The sequence below is a fragment of the Equus quagga genome, chromosome 17 (genome assembly GCF_021613505.1).
Source record: "Equus quagga isolate Etosha38 chromosome 17, UCLA_HA_Equagga_1.0, whole genome shotgun sequence".
Classification (NCBI taxonomy): Eukaryota; Metazoa; Chordata; class Mammalia; order Perissodactyla; family Equidae; genus Equus; species Equus quagga.
The window spans coordinates 18,240,700-18,254,035 of NC_060283.1; the positions used below are offsets into that span (position 1 = coordinate 18,240,700).

Genomic DNA, 13,336 nt, shown 5'->3' on the forward strand with positions numbered 1-13,336 from the left:
AACTGCAATAGATATTTTTATATGATGCTGCTACCTATTGTAAATATCGAGGCATAAAAGTTCTAGCTGAAGAAGGACTTTCTAAAGCCAACACTTACAAACAGTAAAAGGTCTGATCTAACACCCTAAAGCTTTATCCCATGAATGGACTCTAATTACTAAGCCTGCTTTATCCTACATACATAATCATATTATTGTAACTGACATATTAGTGTTATTCACAATGTATTTAAAATTGTACTGAGGAAATTATAAATAAGTTTAAATAAAGAAATGATAATTTTCAGGTACCCTTTTTAGAGTCAAACATGACGTCCTAGAATATTTTCTATATACACATGCTCCTTGACCTAGATTTTTCGTGAAATACATAATTTCATGAGAAAAAGAATAAGAATTCAACTCTTTTCCATGACTACAGGATGTTGATGGACCCTGATTTACCTAAACTGTCCTGTAATGCTTATGTATACATGGATTTTTGAAAATAAAATTGTATTCAGAATCTTTAACTATTTTCTCAATACAATCACAAGATTTGTCCTGAGTATGCATTGTTCAATAGTTAACAATGTTTATCTTTTAATAATCCATTTAATTATCCTAATTCTATTCCCAGGTTTGGATTCTGATATACATTTCTTGATGTTAAAAGGGTGAAATATCTCTGACAAATTGCTTCCTCTCCTCCTCATAATAAAAAAATGAACTGGTATGAATTTTCTGATACTAAAATCTGACCTTTGGCCATACTACATTGTCCTGTTAAACCTTTTGTTGAAAATGATTTGAAACTCTTGTGTGATTCCAGTTTCTTCTCACTAATGCTACATTCTTTGGTTCTTTACTTAGCAACTTAAATCGAACTTTCAGTGCCAAGAGTGGATCTACCAGGTTAGAAGCACTGTTTAACTAAGTGCTCTTATACTGATCATGCATTCATATGTGATCAATATAGTTCAAAATAGTATCCCATTTGGGCTTGGTTGAGAATCCTCCAAAGATTACTATTCCATTTATCTAGATTGGTGCATCTATAGCATACTTAATCTACTTTCCATTCATGCTACAGGTAGAATAAAAATTTGTCTACCCTTGATTACTCTTGCTTACTTACCAGGATAAAGGAAAATGGATATTAGAAGTTATTCCTGATGAGTGAGTTTATTTTTGGGTAATTGCTAATCCAATTAAAGGGGATGTACAATTGAGTATGTGAAGGAGAACTTAGAAGTAGCATACAGTCGTGGTAAAACCACTGGCAAGATAGACTAATTCACGCAGAGTATTGTTACTCTGGCTAATTTACTAATTAACTGTGGGCAACTACCCCTTAAATAGATCTGAAGAGAGGCAGATGGTGGTAGGGGGAGGAGAGTTCTCCTTCGTAACTTTAGATGCTGAGCATGAAGAAAGGGTACCATTGGTTTGCATTAGAAATTATGTTAACAAAGTTTTTTTTATGATTTTGAACCACCCACATTGGCTTCTAAAGTATTAAGGTCAGGAGCAAAGTGTAGGGCTGCTCAAGGAGCAACTGCTTTCACTGAGACTGACAATATAACCTGAGATTCTAAGATCATATTTTCTGGAATCCTTATGGCAGATATTCCTTAGTCTCTACTATTTCATTTTTGTTTCTGGCAATAAAGCACTGACCATCCAGCTATTGACCACAGTTCCCATCTTCCCTTCAGGCCAAGTATATGACCTTTTTATGAAATGTCGGCAATGAGCTCTCAATAGAAAGTTATGTATACGACCTAAGGGTCATCTCCTCAAGGTCAAAGCTACTAGATCTGGACGTTTTCCTCCCCCTTCCCACTTGAAAATGTTGTCACTGAAGTGGTTGCCCTAGACTCATATATGGAAGCCATATATTGAGTCTAATTGCTTTACCCAAACCTCTCACTCACATTGTTGCCTGAGAAAGGAATAAAATTCTATCTTATTAAGTCAAGATATTTTGGGGGTTCCCTTGTGATAGCACTTAGCCAAAATCTTAATCCTCCCTCCAAGAGTTCTTATAATAGCTTCCAGAAACATGAGCCTTGGCATCTCACCTCTGCATCTACTACTTTCTAAGGCAAATTTTGCTTTGAGGACCATCAGGTCTCCTCAGATGCTTGCCTATTCTGGTATTGAGTGAAGTGCATCTGATGATCTGCATAAATCAGAAGGAGATAAAAACTCAACCTTCTGGTCGTAGATATTAGGTTATATCTTTTTTGCCTCACTGCCTGATCAGTCCTTGGACTTGTCACAGTCTCCAGTTGTCACATTAGTTGGCTATGAATCCCTTTTGTCCCAACTTATAGGACACTTCTTTCTACTAGAATTTTCAGATACTTACAAGATTCTTTCTTAGGCTTAATAATTCTTAGCCATTTTCTTTGCAATGTGTTTGTAGGTGTAGACTAAGTGAGCTTCCATCAAACATTTTAGCCAATGTACATCTGTAGCTATTGTTGCTTATTATGGCTTGATTTGTGTCCTCAAACAAGGTATGTTGAAGCCTTAACCCCAGGTTCCTCATAATAACATTATTTGGAAATAAGGTCATTGCAGATGTAATTAGTTAAGATGAGGTCATACTGGTGTAGGGTGGGCCATTAATCCAATATGCCTGATGTCCTTATAAGCAGAAGGAAGTTTGGAGACAGACATAGAGAGAAGATGGCCATGTGAAGACAGAGGCAGAGGTTGGATTCATGGTGCCACAAACGAAGGAGTGCCTGGGGGTACCGGAACCTGGAAGAGGCGAGGAATGATCCCACCCTGGAGGTTCAGAGGGAGCCTGGTCTTGCCAATAAGTGGATTTCAGACTTTAAACTCCAGAACTGTGAGAGAATAAATCTCTTTTGTTTTAAGCCATCTGCTTTGCAGTACTCTGTTAAGGCAGGTTGATAAAGCTAATACATTACTGTTTTGTTGGAACTCTGGTGTTCCTATGAGGCTTTTTGTTAGTCTCCAGGGCTATACCCTGAGAAGGTAAGCTATCATCCTTCCTCTTCTTCAAATTTATCTGAATGTTCTTTTGGGAGCTGTGTGGTTTTGCAACAATCTCACCTGATTCTGGTATGCTCCCCAGAAGAGGGGGTGCAAGATTCCTTTTCAGAGATTCAATAACTTTAAACCCTACTCATACTGCCTGCCAATCTCAGGTTGAGACTTTACTACTTGTGGTCAGGGAAATGGTTCTTTTATCATTCTGAGTTCTTTCCTACTTTTCAGTTTATCATATAACCTCTGTGCTCTTCTCTTACCTATTTAATGTTATGCTTTGGAATTATGAAACAAGCAAAACCAAAAAAACAGCAACAAAGATGTTCTCCTTTCTCGAGTTTGTGCCCTTGGCACTTGACAATCATGACTTCCAAGATTAGTTTCTCTGCTATGGTGCCTGCTCCCACAAAAAAGAAATCAGCTTAAGAGCGGGAAAGTCATATTTGTAACACTTTGCATTCTCTCCAGAATTTATACCATTTGTATCCACTTAAAACAGCTCATTGTTGCCTTAATGGTGGTGTTGGGGTAGAATGAGGCAGATATAAAAATAATTTTTGAAATACATAGTTCAATATGTCAATATTGATGTCTTCACATAAACCTAAAATCTAAACTTAACCATGAAATCCATACAAAAATAATTTGAATGACTTCAGCTAACCTGGTTAGCACAGGCTTCTGATTTACTTCTATACAGTAATTTCTTTTGCCAGTATTTCCCAAAATGCTATACATGGTGTAATTTTATATAGTACACAGACATTTAGTTAATTGAAATGATTGAGTTTTTATATTTTTGTTATTTTCTATTTATGGTAATTGACACATTTTTATCATTTGCAGTGGTTATATAAAGTTTAGCTTTCAGATTTATTTAAATAAAGTGTGAGTTAATTTAAGAAAAATATGCTAACCAAATAATAAATGTGATATGCCAATGCAGGAGCAATCATAAAGCATAACAATAACTAAGAGACAGAAAACACAACCCTGTGACAAAGTCACCACAATTTTACACAAATACACTCTCTACCTATCATATATGTGCATATATAGTTAGAGTATACACATTATATAGTACAATATATGTATATATTATATATAATTGTATATATATATACACACATATATAATATACAATTGTATATATATATATATATATATATATACAATTCTGTATATGTTTATAAATGCAGAAACCAGAAAACTCTTGGGATACAATTGCCTATCAGGCACTACTTCCCATGGGGTTTATAGATACCTTACTTTCATTTTTTTAGAGTTCAATAATTTCTGCAGTTGTCCAAGACTATTAAATTGATTCAAGTGAGACTGAAAATTCAGTAAGTCTGTTGTAAAGTCTCTGTTATACTATTGGTTAATATTAGTCATATAATATTCAAATGGATTTGGAGAGAACACAGATATCCAATGTGCTTCCTGCATTGTTCTAGGAACTAAAAATCTAGAATAGAACCAACTTTGAGCTCCTGAGATTTATGAGTACCACTCACCCAGAAATGAATGATGTCAAAGCAACTTTTCATCTTTTTCCCACCACTCACAGGTGGTTTTGAAGAAGAAGACAGAGACATTATCTAATGTCACTTAGCTGGGAGTGATAAAGCTTAGGTTTGAACTCAAGATCATAAGATTCCAAGAGCTAGCTTCTTTCTATTTCACTGAGGTTCCATAGCTTGAATGCAGACAGATGTTGATCACTGGTCATTCCTGGGTTTGAATTGTGAGCCTTTTAGTAAGATGAAATCAGGAATGACAGAATAAAAAGAGGGAGTCAGCTCATGATAAGAAAGGGCTTATAGTAACCCTGGCACGTACCAACAGCATGGCTTCATTTTGTTCATTTGATAATAAAGTTCTTTTTGTCCATTGTTCACTTTGTTCATGTTTGTTCATTGTTTATTGTTTATGACTTGCTTGTCAAATGAACAAAATGCATTTCCTGGGTCTCTAGATCCATTCTGATACCTATTACAGTGCATAGGTCATAGTAACACAGACTTATAATTCAATACATTGATAACTACATTGATTTTAGAATCCATTCACCATCTACTTGCCTCATTTTTAGAGGAGGTCATCCAGAGGATGAGACTGCCAGTTGACCCTCCAGTTGGACCTGGGAAATAAGAGGCTCCTCACCTGCTCCTCTGTCCTGGATTGTATGTTCCACTCACCATTCCCACAGTGGGAACTGCTCCAAGGACATAGCCTTGAGAGAGTAAGATGTCGTTGAGACCATCTGTATGGTATGTGACTGAACCTAGTTAAGGCTTCTATATAAACATTTAAGATTCTGGTGGATGGGTGTGGATATCTCCTCATCTTGCAGTCACCCAAGACAAGCCTCATATGTAAGTTCCCTTGCTTATTAAAGCTGCTACCTACCAATCTGGAGCGGTCTGTCTCTTTCTTTGGTTTCTTGTTGCACTCTTTGTAGGGAGCTCAGTTTCAGATTTCACTGGGGAAACTCCTGAGGTTGTGAACTAACAGTTATTCAAAAAATTATTTTCAAAAACCCACATAAGCCACTCAAAATGGCTTAATAAAAATAAATGTCAAGTTTGTATTTTTGTTTTTATTTTTCAATAAAATCACGGTGGTATGTTACAAGACTCAAGAGCAGGAAATGCAACCAGGCTTCACAAGATCAGTACTTGGGCCTTGGACACTAGAAACAAAGATAGCTTCACTCTTTTGTTTTTTGAGTCAAAGTGCATTTCTCCCGTGTAAATTTATTTTTCTTTCTCTACAGACCAGCTTTCTGTTTCTCAGTGCACAGGGAAGTCTACAATGGAAAACTCAGCTCCAGAATGCACTTGACCTAAGATTAAGTGATCAGTTGAGACTCACTAGAATTACAAGATTACAAGTTCAAATTCCCTTGAAAGACATCTGATTGGCTGGTCCTCAGTCATGTAACCACTCCAGTGTACTGTGCTTATAGGGATAGAGCCACTAGTGCAACAATGGATGTCACATTCCCCCTCTGTGAGGAGGGAGATTCTCAGAGGTGAAGGGTCATTTTAAGCAGGAAAACAGTCTAAATTGTGTTCATTTGGTTTGCCTGCTGACTCGTTCACTCATTTTTCCACCATCATTCAGAGTAATTATAGGGGTCATATTAGACACTAGGAGTGAAAAATTGTAGAAGATAAATTCATCCTACAGTATCCCAGGAATTAAGTTGGTCACATTGAAAGCCTAAACTCTGTATACAAGTCACACTTAAGGATTTCATGACACCTTGGCAGACCGATGAGGCAGAAGTGATATTTACACTAGAGTCTGGTGGACTTCACAAGAAAAAGAATCAAGATTGACAATTTGTCCCTTATTTATTTTTAACAGGCTTAAGACATTTCTTTTCCAAATTAGTACTGCCTTACTCCACATGTGCCCTTGTTCTCCTAAGGGCCTGATGGAATTCTCCTACACTTGGAGGACTCCACAAGGTACTTGTGGCTACTAGCTCATGCTACTGGAATTTTTGCCTTGTTTGCACATTAACTGTCTTAATCACCCTTCTTTGACACTTTAGCTCTCTCTGAGTCTCACTAACTCATATTGACATTAAACAATTATTTTTGTAATTATTTGATGGATATATGCCCCTTCTACCAGATTATTAAGCACTATCAGGAAGAGAATGTGTTTGTTTTTGCTCTCTATGGATGGCACACAATATCAAGCACAGGGTATACATTGAACATTTGAATTTATAAGTGAAAAAAACAAAGTTTTTACATCACAGTTGAAGGTTTAAGTGGGTTTTAGATTATGTTGCTTTATAATCACCCAACATTGAGCTACATTCTTGGAATCTAACAGCAACCATATCTATCACTTGGTTCTAGGCTATACCTTCCTGTCCCCAAGTCCACTGTAATTTCTTCATATCACCAAAACTTCAAAGGACCATTATAGAGCATAGCTTTGCTAAGCGAATTTAAGGATAAGTTTGCTTTTCGCTTTGATAGGGTAATAAAAGGGAATATGGCTTTCCAAAAACTAATCCTGTCTCCCAGATCTGCATAGTGAAAAATAACATTTTAAAGGACATAATAATAATGCAATTTCAGGGAGTCATCACTAATGAATATAGTGGTGATCAGACGCGGAGTGAGGAATGAAGGTTAATAGACAGGGTACAGTTGAGGAGCAGGCTATAGCATAAAATGACAGGAGGATGGACAAGAAAGTTATTTCATCACCTTCCTTGACTCCTTCTCTGTCCACCACTAATTCACAAAACAGAAACACTTTTGAAAGGAGCAGATAAATCTTATTATCAGTTGGATAGGAACTATCCAGGTCAAAGCTATCAGTCACATACTCAAACAGCAGCAATTTGTTAAGAATTTAAATTTTACCCCTTCAAACATTTCATCTTATTGTAGACTATATGAAAAATAGAACTTATGTACAAAATAACTTTATTCATATAAAGAATGGTAAAAATGAATTTACTCCATCAAAAGATTATGAAAACAACATATCTATGTGTGGAATTGTTCCAAAACAGGCATTGTTCCAAGACACTTAAAGTTTGTTAGAGGCAGGTTATATTTTTCCATGACTTCCATCAAGGTACTTTTTACCTCTTGGTGCCTCAAACTGTAGATCATGGGGTTCAACATGGGAATGACTATTGTGTAGAACACAGAGTCTCTTTTGTCTGTGCGGAGGGAATGGTTTTATTTTGGCTGCAGATACGTGAAGATCAGAGTCCCATAGAATATAGTCACAGCTGTCAGATGAGAGGCACAAGTTGAGAAAGCTTTGCAACTCCCTTCTGTAGATTGGATTCTCAAAGTTTCAGCCACAAAAGAAAGAAATATGGACAGTGGCCAAAATGCTGATCATGTTGAATCCAGCAAAGATGAAAATAAAAATTTCTTTGATGCTGATATCTGAGCAGCCAAGGGTCATCAACAGGATGTCATCACAATAGAAATGACTGATGATATTGGGACCGCAATAGACCAGTTGGGAAGTAACTACTGTGTGGAGCAAAGCAACAGAACAGGTGTATAAGAACGGGCTGTATACACAGCTTTTGGGGCATGATCACCACATAGAGAAGCGATCATAAGCCATTATTGCAAGAAGGAACATCTCTCATATCAAGAAGTTCAGGAAAAAGCCCAGCTGTGTTGCACATGCATAGAAAGACATAGACCTGCGCTTGGCCAGGAGGATCTCCAGGAACTTGGGGGCTGTTGAGGAGGAGTAAAATAGGTCTACAAACGCCAGATTACTTAGGAAAAAGTACATGGGTGTGTGAATCCAAGAATCCAATCGGATTAATGAAATCATTCCCAAATTCTCTACCAAATTTAGAGTGTATACCACCAAAATGATCACAAAGAGAATGATCTGAATCTCTCTATGGACTGAAAAGCCCAAAAGAAGGAATTCCATCACCCTCGTGCTATTGCTTTCAGTCATCTATTCCAGTTTCTCAGATGCTGAAAAAAGACAAGATAGAGTGAGACAGAAATTATTGGGACTCAGAAATTGTCATCAGACACCAACTTTTGTGTGCTTTAGCTTGAAAAACTATTGTTCATTGAAGTAGAATATCAGAACAAACAAATACATCCCCTTTCAAACTCTCCTCTCTAGCTGTTTACACATTTACAAGGACAAAAGTTGAGGGCCAATAAAAATAAATCAACTGAAAGCTGCATAGTAAAAATAAAAAAAACAAACAAAAAATCTTTTTTTGTTTGTAAAGATATTTAATATTTTATATTTACATCATCTAAAATTATACTTGATAAGGAAAAGAAAAATTTTTATTTCCAGCTCCCTTATTTTCTTCTTGGTGAAGCAAAACTTGAGTGTACTAATTTTACGTCTTTTTGAATAGATATTTTTACTGTAGTTTAACAAATATGTATCAGGCTACATTTACAGCTGAGCAGGATATTCAATAGGGAGAAAAAAGGAGGCCATTAAATGTTTCTATTTGTGAATCAGGCAAATTTTGAATTCATATGTAATTAATTTATTTTCAAATACTGCTTTCTAAAAATTAAAAAAATGCACTCATAGTAGGGCTAGAATATAGATATTTTAAAGGTATAGTTCTGTATATTAAAGTGTTCAATAGTGGTGTATTTTAATTACTTTCAGCATCTATAATCAAGAGTGTTTTCTATAATCTCTGGTAAAATTTCAGTGAAACAATAGTATACATCCTGTCTTCAAAAGGTAGAATCTCTTTGACAAGAGAAAGAATTTTCTGGAAGTAATACTCTGTCCTATGATGTTCAACCTGCAATGGTGTTACTGGGCGTTATGTAGCCCTATCCATTTTTGAAACTGAAAAAGCTAACTATAATTTTGGGAAGAAAGTAGAGAATAAGAAACTCTCAGCATATCAAAATAAAAAAAAATAAAATGTGTCAAATACAAAGAATAATTCCTTTTCCTCCTCAAACATATTGCCTAAAGGGAAATTTTTCTTTTTTTAACAGTTTGGTGTGAGGAGTCAGAAAGTCTGCCCTTTTAATTTTCTCTTCTCCTTGTACTGACAGCTTAATACTATAACTTGTACCTAATTGTTCCCCAAAATCAAAACAAATATACACACACAGATATGCAAATACACATACATAACATACGCACATATACATATATGCATATATGAAAACACACACATACGTACATATATATGTGTACATAAAATCTGACATGAAAACTATTTTCTTCCTTATCCGTTTGCTTTTCTCTGAGTGGAGTCAAAGCCTACCTTGTGAGAGGGGTGTTTGAACTGCCTTGTCTTCCTGAACTGGCATCTTAACACAGCTATTTGTACCATAACTCACTATTCTGGGAATATAATGAAGGAAGAAACGAGGAAATATTGCTTCAGGCAGAGTTTGCTCACTTGCAGACATATTGAGTCTGGTCCCACTTTTGGTCCTCCATGTTAAATATCATCTTGGGTGTTTTAGAAATACTTAGTGGAAGTGTTTGTATTGAGTTTTTTTTGTTTTTTGCGTTTTTTTTGGCTTATACACTGGAAACAGACTGATTTTCCTTCTCTGTATATCAATAATAAAAGAAAAAACATAGAACTCCCACACATCCTCATCAATTTCAAATTTTGAAAAGACAAGCTCCCATTTTTGTATGTTACTTTCCCTTAAGAATGTCTCTTTGATACACATTTTTTGAACCATCAAGTTTTTCTCCTAAGAGAAAGGCAACTCTCACAGACACAAATGCTCTTCTTCCAAAGGAATTGGCTTCTCAAGTTTTATCAACAGATAAAATGTGTCTTCTCCTTCTGAAGGAAGCCCAAGTCTTAGGGCTCAGTTGAGAGAGATTTTTTTATTTTGAGAAGGTTATTTCATTCTTAAGTGTAGACATGAGCTTCAGTTGGAGCAGAGTTAGAGAGGGTCATCTATTTTCTTTCTTTTCTTTTTTATTTTTTTGCTGAGGAAGATTCTCCATGAGCTAACTGTGTGCCAATCTTCCTCTATTTTTATTTTTAGTATGTGAGTCACCAGCACATCATGGCTGCTAACAGAGTGGTGTAAGCCCATGGCTGGGAACCAATCCCCAGCCACTGAAGTGGAGCATGATGAAGATAACCACTAGGCAACTGGGTCTGGCTCCACCCACTTTCTTTTTAATGGGGGAAATTATGGATTATTTGGGAGAGGAGGGCTATGGAAATGACCAACCTTACCTGTTAACCTATCTGGTTGTGGAAAAAAATCTGAATATTTCCATAGAGTCATTTTCAATGACTCTCTGGGATAGTGAGTGTATGTGAATGTATGATATAGCCCTCTATATAGTGAAGTCCATATTCCTTAGAGAGTTAATTCCTAATGTTCCCCAGACATGACAGCCTCAGGGTCACTGACCCTCTGGAGTGCAACTGTGATTAGAAAGTTTCAATTAGAAAAAGATTACCCTATACAAACAAAAGTAGTATTAGGCCATATTTTAAATAGAATGATCTCACCATGAAAACTCTAGTCCTTCGTTATGAATGTCCAATTTAATTTGTATAAACAAAACAAAGCAAAAACAAATGGCAAAAATTTCAAATATCTCAAACTTGTCTAATATATTGTCACCTCTTGTTTACATTTCTCCCTTTTCTCTTGACCTTCTTAGTCAGAGGGAATTTGATAGAATCTTTTGTTTTACCATTTCCTGACAGTGTGTTTTATACCTAGAAGTTATACATATTAAAGCAGACAAACCTCTTTATTTTTTATTTGCTAAGTGTAGACATGAAAACAGTAGCAAATCCTCTTTATCTACATCCTAAAGTGTTAACATTTAACTTTCTAAAATTACATGGCCAGAATCTGTTGTGTGACCTGAGGCAAAGATCTAAGCTATTTGTTTGTCCAAATAGCTAATTGCCCTGATATTGTTAATTATGTACTCCATCTCTTTCTTATTAATTTACAATTAACTTAGACTTTAGAAATATCACCTAATTTACTAAAATAAATCAATAAAATCAACTAGCTTCTATATATCATAAAATATTTGAAGTTTTAGAAACCTTGATAGGTCCAGGGCATTTTTATATATCCTTCCTTTTGTGAGAAAATAAATTTTTCTAGAATATAAATAAAGTGTATATATACTGTTTATAAAATTTTATATAGAGAAAAGTATTAAAATACATATATAAATCATCAACTAGAAGTAATTGCTCTTTTTTTCTCTTTTTTCCTTCATACTTTTATGCATTTTATTAAATTGGGTTCATAGACTATATGAAAATTTTCTGCTTATACTTTCCATTTTTTAACCAGCAATGTATCAGGATTTTACCCACTATTTAATATTCTTCACAAAGTATGCCTTCTAATACACCTGTAACAGTTCTTATTTTAAAATTTTGTGATTTTTTTTCAAATTAGTAAAACAATGTTACAACAAATTCTATTATTCAACATTTGTTTAGAATGATCCAGTATTGTTAGGGTAAAATATTAAAAGAAATGTTGAATAAGAGAATGTGTGTAGTTTAAAGCTTTTTGCTTATTGCTAAAGTGTCTTTTTCTAGAATTGTTTCTTGTAAAGTTGTTTATGTTAACTTGTTGCCTCCAATTCATGTCCTCTCACTTCTCTAGAAATCATTCCAGTCAGCCTTTTACCTCTTTTTTTCTACTGAAAGTCCCCTTACCAAGGTCACATTATTTAACCAATCAGCAATATTTGCAGAGTTAATCATTCCTTGATTAACTTTCTTCACTTGGATTCTCACACTCCTGGTTTTCCTCCTAGATGTTCCTTCTCAGTTTTATTGTTGGTTCCTCCTCTCTGCCTTGACCTCTAAACATAAGAGAGCCACAAGCTCAGTTTTTTGTCATTTTGTCTAGTTATATCTATACATCTTCCTTTATTTGTTAATTTCATTCAGTTTTATACCATTTAAAACTGTTCATATGCCAATGATGGCCAATGCAGCTCTTCAACCCAGTATACTCCTCCGAATTCTAGACTCCCATATTCAACATCCTACTTGACATCTTTACTTGGATGTGCAATAAGCATCTTAGATTTAGTGTCCAAAACTGAGTTCCTAATTCCCTGCCCCTCCCCAACTCAAGCCTGCTGTTCTCAAACACTTCTTATCTCAGAACATGGAAACCCTATGGTTGCTCCAGGCAGAATCCTCAGAGTAACCCTTGACTCCTCTTGCTCATATTCCACACCCAGTCTGCTAGAAATTCTGGTTTGTGCTATCTTCAACAAACTACTTCTTATCAATTAAAATGCTACTCTGTGGTCTTATCCAGCATCCTTTCACTAGGTTCACTGTCTCCGCCTTTTCCCTCTTCAGTTGATTTTTAACACAGAGTAATTCTTTTTAACAGTAAATTAGGGTATCTCAGTCTCTGGCACAGAATCTTGCAATGATTGACATTTCACCCAGACTAAAGTCCAAAATTCCTGATACTGAGAAAAAAATTCTAGATCTTTAGACATTTTAACTCCTTTAATCCTCAGGGCAGCACTTGAAGCAGTTACTATTACTATTGTTCTTTTAAAGATGATTAAAACAAGACACAGGATGTGACCAAGTATTGTGATGGCAAGTAATGGCAAAGACAAAATTTGGTCCCATATCATCTGGCTCCAGTGTTCTCACACTTCACCAATGTGAAAGTGTCCAGGGGTAAAAGAATGGGCCGTAAAGATATCTAAGAAAATGTATTTCATGATAGAGAACAAATACAAACACCTAAGGGTGGCATGCCCTGGACTATTTGAAGTCAGTGTGGATAGAAAGATGGGAATGGAGGAGATAGAGATT

General features: G+C 35.6%; 1 pseudogene; it reads right to left on the reverse strand.

Moving 5' to 3' along the window:
• Positions 1-7,529: 7,529 nt before the first annotated feature.
• On the reverse strand, positions 7,530-8,481 carry LOC124229168 (olfactory receptor 1038-like; annotated as a pseudogene).
• Between the last annotated feature and the right edge of the window lie 4,855 nt (positions 8,482-13,336).